The sequence below is a fragment of the Cryptomeria japonica genome, chromosome 3 (genome assembly GCF_030272615.1).
Source record: "Cryptomeria japonica chromosome 3, Sugi_1.0, whole genome shotgun sequence".
NCBI lineage: Eukaryota > Viridiplantae > Streptophyta > Pinopsida > Cupressales > Cupressaceae > Cryptomeria > Cryptomeria japonica.
This window is the reverse complement of record NC_081407.1, coordinates 656,564,593-656,571,545: the sequence shown is the minus strand read 5'-3', so window position 1 is coordinate 656,571,545 and position 6,953 is coordinate 656,564,593.

Here is a 6,953-nt window from a genome sequence, read left to right as displayed (position 1 = left end):
ACTTTCAATCATTACAACAAATTTACAACTGAAAAGCACTTGAAAGATTTACTTTGGCTAAGAGAGTTGCTTTTGACCAAATCATTGAGACAGAAAAGAGGGAGATTGAAGAGAAACTTATACTTATTGAAAATTCTTTGAAATAGTGCACTAACATCTATAGGGTCTATTGTAATATAGAGATTCTTACAACAGATGTAGATAAGAAAATAAAGGAGTTACAAGAAAAGATTGCTAATATTGCTAATTCTTTTGATGGGCTAACTTCACTTACAACGTCCATTGATGGACAAATTTTGATCTTGGAGAAACAAATTTTTGCTTATGAAAAGGAAAGAGACAAGATTTTTCGGATAGCAAGGAGCCTCAAAGATTTGGTGAGTCCAAGATTGGATTCACTTGGTGTACATAAGGGAATGCATAGATATGCTTGCAAAGCCCACACCGACATATGTTACAAAAAAAAGAAACACTTGCACATTTACTGAGTGGACTTGTATCCATATCTGAAATATTCAAAACCAGCTGGGATACCTACATAGAGTTACTTGAGAAAGCTTATCTAGAAATAATGAAATTGGTCAAGCTCCAGTGAAGTAATCTGTAATTATTCATTCTTTTGCACAGATTTCTAACAATTCTTTCAATTCTTTCACTGATCTTTGGCATTGATGCCAAAGGGGGAGGATATGTATGTGAAAAATAAAGTATGTATATAATCCTAAGGGGAGGATATCAGATAGAGAGTATAAATGCAATCATAGTCAATTAGCTTAGGGGGAGCATACTTCAGTTCATGTTTAAGTTTTAGTTGAATTGATAGGGAATCCATTTTTCACAAGAGTGCTGCCATCAATGCCAAAGGGGGAGATTGTTGGCAATTGAAACTCATTGGATTCATATGTTGTCATTGATGGCAACAAGATTCTGTTGAAGTTTTATACTGACAGATACTGACAAATAATGACATTAGAGTAATCAGTGTTACAACCGGCACAGGCACTGACACCAGCACCGACACCGACACCGACACCAACATTAGTCTGGGACCCGAAAGGTTTTTTTAATAATTATTGTATAGGGCCGACATTGAATATCTTTTGTAATGTATTGTAAGCCAACATAAGGCATATTATTTATAAAGGGTATATAAGTCAGTCTATTAGGTCATTTTGATATAGCACATAGGATAGTGAGCATAATAATATGGAGAAATAAATGTTGTGAAGGATATGTATATAGATCATTTGTGTGCGAAAGTTATATCATGCAATGATCGGTAGATGGTTTGTAAAGAATTCTTGGAGGAAAGGAGATACCGGTAAAAGGGTTTAGGATTTATAAACTGGTACAGAATAGAGCTATAACCGGAACTCTTTTTGGCATTGCAGATGCATTTTGTGAGTTCATCTTTATTGTTTTATCTCAACAGAAGCTTGTAGTTAGTGATACTCCTTTGTGTTGAGCAGTGTGCCTTCCTGCATGTGTAGGCTCCCATACTATGTAATACCTTTCATATGGCTAGTGAATTGATTTTGTGGGTCACAAATTCCACCATGGTTTTTCCTCTTTGAGGTTTTCAACATATAAAATTTAGTGTGTTATGGTGTTCATTCATGTGGTTGCTTTATTTACGTCATGTTATATGTTTCTTCATTTACTGGTTTATATATGTATGTTATAATAAGTTAAAATCTTGTTATATTGCTAGAACACTGATTAACCCCCCCCCCCCCCCCCCCCCCCCCTCTCATTGTTCTTGGATTCATTGTATTCCAACAAAGACTCTATGGAAATGTGTTAGGACACTTGGTGAATCTACGTGAGGTAAGATGAAATTTTAAATAACCTCTAAGTGAGCTTACATGTAGTGTGAATAGAACTCTACTAACTATGCTAAAAACTAACTAGTGTTATAATTTATCTATTATCATCATCATACATAAGTGGAGGTGAAATGTTTGTGTATGTACATAAATAGACTTCTAAATAAAAGGTGAATCAATAGAGGCATGTACAAGATAATTCTTAGATGCAAAAGAAAATATATCATGCTCACTGCAACATCACATGAGGCAAGAACCCCAAATTTATCAAGCATAAATAGGGATGAAGTAGTTCCTTATGAACACTATCATAGGCCATAAAAAGGTGCATAGTGACATAAGAAGTGAGCTTAGTAAGGAAGGGGTAAGAGAAATCAATGATAAAGATGTAGGATTGATGCACAATCCAAGGGTGTATTTGTGTGAATCAATAGAAGATCTACATATCAAAAAGATTCAAACCTTATATATAACTTTTAAAATGATATAAGAATGTTGTAGGGACATATAAATTAAAAAAATAATCAATGATCAATTTTAAAAATTAAACCCCAAAGGTGAAACAAGGTTAGGTAGGGTGGGTGGAATAAATATTAGATAATATATCACAAACCCTAATTTGAATAAGGCTATGAAGCACAAAATAAGAAAGGGGAACAAAATCTCAATCATTTAAAAATTAGAAACACAAAATTGAAAAAACCTTAATTGAGAAGACAAAACCCTTAGGAGTGAAGGATACATAAAATTAACAGAAATATAAGAAAAAAAATGGATTCATATATTAAAAAAGGTCTAATGAATATGTAAAATAATGAATATAATTGAAATGTTTGACTTTTGTCTCCCTGAGGAAATTGTTTAGGAGTTTGCTAGCTTTTTAATGAAAGGTTTCTTCTAGGTCAAACACCTTCGACAAATTGGATTAATGACAATGAGTGATATCAAAGACAACATACAATATTATTATTATTATTATTATTATTATTATTATTATTACAACTACTATTATTTTTGATACTATTGATTCTATGAGTAATGTTAGATAGACCAGATAAATTGAATATGATTGGAATTTTAAATAAAAAAAGAATTAATAAGTGAAGACACATATGAGGTCATAAGATTTATTTATAAATTGTTTATTCTAGCACATGTTGTAGGAGAATTTGGGAAGTTTCTAGATGAGTCTTTTCAAATTTAGGTTAATTTTTCTCTAGAATTCTTCTCTGTGAAGCAATTTATTTTGAAAACTTAATCCAAGAATGCATTGAGAAATTTTAATAATCTCTGAGAAAACTTGCTACAGATTCATATCTACCTCAAATGTATTGTAAATTTATTCCCCGTGGAAAAAAAAAAGAGAAGAAAAGAAAAGAAAACCATTTCTAGAAAACAAATAATCTCTCTCTGCCAAAAATTTTATCTTCCAGCAAACAAGTTTTATGTCTCTATGAATTTATGTCTCTGTGAATATATATATATATATATATATATATATATATATATATATATATATATATATATATATATATATATATATATATATATATATATATATATATTTGTTTATCTATGTTATTTATTTATTTTCATTCTAAGTCTATTTAGTCTCTTTGTAAAATTTAATAAAACTCAAATAAAAATATACAAATAATCATATATACAAAATATATATGCAATAATAATAAATTTATAAGAGCATTTTAATTGTGTTCAGAGGCTTGTGGGCCCCCACTCCCCAACTTTTCCTTTATTCAAAAGCAGAAATAATTAAAGACTGCATTATATATATAAATTCAATTTTATTTATTTATTTATTATTGTTTTAAAGAGTAATAAATGCATTAATCCTACTTCATATTTATTAGTGAAAATAAGAATTATTAATATAAAATTTTGTTTTGTAATACAAAAACTTGAATTGTATGGGGTGATTTATAAATAAAATCTAATTGCAAATTGAGTTGGCTAGTTCATGAATATAATTTTATTAATATAAAAATATGTAATTTTTTTTTTACCATTAAAGGAGATAAATTTGAAGGGTTATTTTTGTCGAAGGATTGGGGCTCTTCAATCTTGCTAAGGGAATTAAATTCATAGATGGACTTGTAACTATATGTATAGTTTAGACTCATCTAAACAGTTTTAGATTTAATTGGGTTATTTGGTTGGCATTTTTATCCTATTTTAAATTATTAAATTATATTGATTAAGATTGTATAAAGGGACCTCCTCTCTAAGAAATCATAGCCACCTTAGTCAATTGTTTATTTCAAGGAAATTATTCAAATTTAATTTAACTAATCCTCATTTAAGACAATGAACATTTTTAATCTTCCTATGAGTTACATTATTATTGTTATCATGCAAGTTACATCATGTAAGTTAATTATTGCTTCCATGCAAGTTACACATTATTGTCATCATACCAGGTACATATCTATGATTATCATGCAAGTTACACAATTGATGTTATCATGCAAGTTGCAAGAAGCTAGAAATAATAGTCCTTCTCATTTTGAATATAAATCTCTTAGTAGTAGTAGTAGGTTGGATATTGGATTGTTCTTTATTGGATTCCAAGATGCAGAATAAACAAGGGATTTAGTATAGCCAAACCTAATAATAGTCAAATTTATCTTCTAACTTTGAGGAAGTATAAAAATAGCAAAAGGGAGAAGTTACATTTAAATGTAGGGGTGAATCTCATAGTAAAGCTTCATATAATCTACATGTTATAATCTAGAACATTGAAATTAATTGGGAAGTGCATAAACTTTATATGAAAACAAAGGGAGTTATCAAATCTGAAATCATTTTACCATGAGACTTGACTTAGCTCGTGAACCTCAAATCAAGTATTTGTCTTTTGTTGTAAATGTCTAATGAAACTTAGCTTCGAAGATTGAATGAGTTAAAAATTGTTATTGTTGGATTCTTACCTTAATGTGGGTTTTGAGAAACCTATTCCATGATCACTTAGAAGATTAAACAACAATTTTAATTGAGGAAGATCCAGGAGAAAACCTTAGCCCCCATCTAATAATTTGAGATTGATAAAGTTATTATTTGTAAAAAAAATTGCAAGGGTTAAATTGCTTCAAGTGGAAGAGTTAGTTAGTTATCTCCTTATAATCTGTGAAAGATTTGACATTGGTTCAAGAACAACTAAAAAAAAAAAAAAAGATTACATTTATTTAGGAACTTTTGTTGGCTAATTAGAATTATTTAGGAACTTTTTGTTAATTGGTTAATTGGAATTATTTAGGAACTTTTTTGTATATTGATTAATTGGAATTATTTAGGAACTTTTGGTATATTGGTTAATCGGAGTTATTTAGGAACTTTTTGTATACTAGTTAATTGGAATTATTTAGGAACCATATTCATATTGGTTAATTTAAAGTGGATTGATTGGGATTATTTGAGAGACATGGTTAATTAGCATGAAATATGTCTCTCTCCTAACCCTTTTTTTCAAACATGAGTAATGTGGTTATCAAGATCATTCCCCCTTTGAGTAAGTAAGCACTAAATTGGTTGTTAGCCTTCTTGTAAGAAATCCAGTATCTTTGATGTATTGAGTTCTTATTTAATGTGTAATAGTTAGTAATTCAAGTCATTTTGTAAGTTATTTCCTACGAGAATCCTAGCTTTCAAGAAATTTGAACTTTTGTGTATTTAGTTCAAGAATAGAATTTTTATTTTTTTCTTTTATCATAGTTTGTTTTTTCATGAGAACGTTACCCCAAAGTAGTTGATTTGTTTATTTTTTAGTTCTTGTCAAATCTTCCTTTTAATTATATCTTAGTTTCAATTTCAAGCAATAATTTGTTTTTTTCACGTAATAGTTTTGTAATTGATAAGTGTAATGTGTATTCAAGCTTTCGTGAACTTATGGTCCATTCCTAGTTAGATAACTAAATAAGTGGAGTTGAAACCAAAAACTAGCAGCGTTCGGTATATATGGTGCCTCTGGGTCACACTTACATAAATCGTCGGGGAGTAATAAGGGTCATATGAAAGTTAAAATCCAAGGGGCGGGTAATCCCCCTTGGATTGATTATTTAAAAAGATTAATTTTTAAATGAATTTACATCCGATCAGTTAAACTTTAGATAACCCCATTAGGGTTTGGATGTGTGTGAAGATCTTGAAAATTCATTTTATCTTGATGATTTCAACGAATGATAACGGACTAAGGGTGACGTATTTTATAGGAAATAGGACTTAGGTGTTTTAGGCCACAAGAAAAAGACCATCTTGAGTCTTTTTGCTATAGAGCTACTATCGTGGGTAGCAACCACAGAGAAACTGTCTAGGACATTGACCCTACAAAGGGTTGCGTACCCACCATACAGTTTACATTAAACCATAGTTTAGAAACCAGAACTACATACTATACGCCTTGATCCCGTGTCGAAACGAGTATGTAGGCAGTCTAGGGATGGAGTTGTCCCTTGTACTCAGGCATTCGGGGATGGGGATTAGGATTTTGTTATGGGTGAGTAGTTGGTTCTTGAAGCTCCTTGGTCTTTTAATCAAATGGTGCAAATATTAATTGAAAGGTTAAAATTATTTCAATGCATACTTAGAAGGAATCTCGTATGGATTCGCTTGACTTCTCGAGGCTTTAGGCCAAATTTCGAGGCGGAACTCAAGCTTGTTTATGTAATTACTTTTATACTCCTAAGGATGGCGACCTCGGTGCACTCTTAGTAGGGAAGTGTAGTCTTTAGAGAGTGGCTCAGGACCCAGATGGTCCCGATGAGTCTAAAGTCTCTGGCCAGAGCATATCCTATTCCTATGAATAGATGCCTACCCCATTTGGGTAGATGCCTATCCCGGATTAGATAGATGAAACCTCTTGTCCCGTATGGATAGATGTCTGACCCGTATGGTTAGATGCCTAGTCCCGTATGGATAGATGCCTAACCCGTATGGTTAGATGCCCATCCCGGTTGGATGGATGCCTATCTCATTTGGATAGATGTACCTAAGTATGTAATTGAATAAAAAAAAAAAAAGAATAAGTAAGAATAAGAAATCAATATTTTTATATATTAAAAAAAAAAAAAAATCAGTTGAGTTTTTGGATTAAGTTAAGTAGGCTATTACATC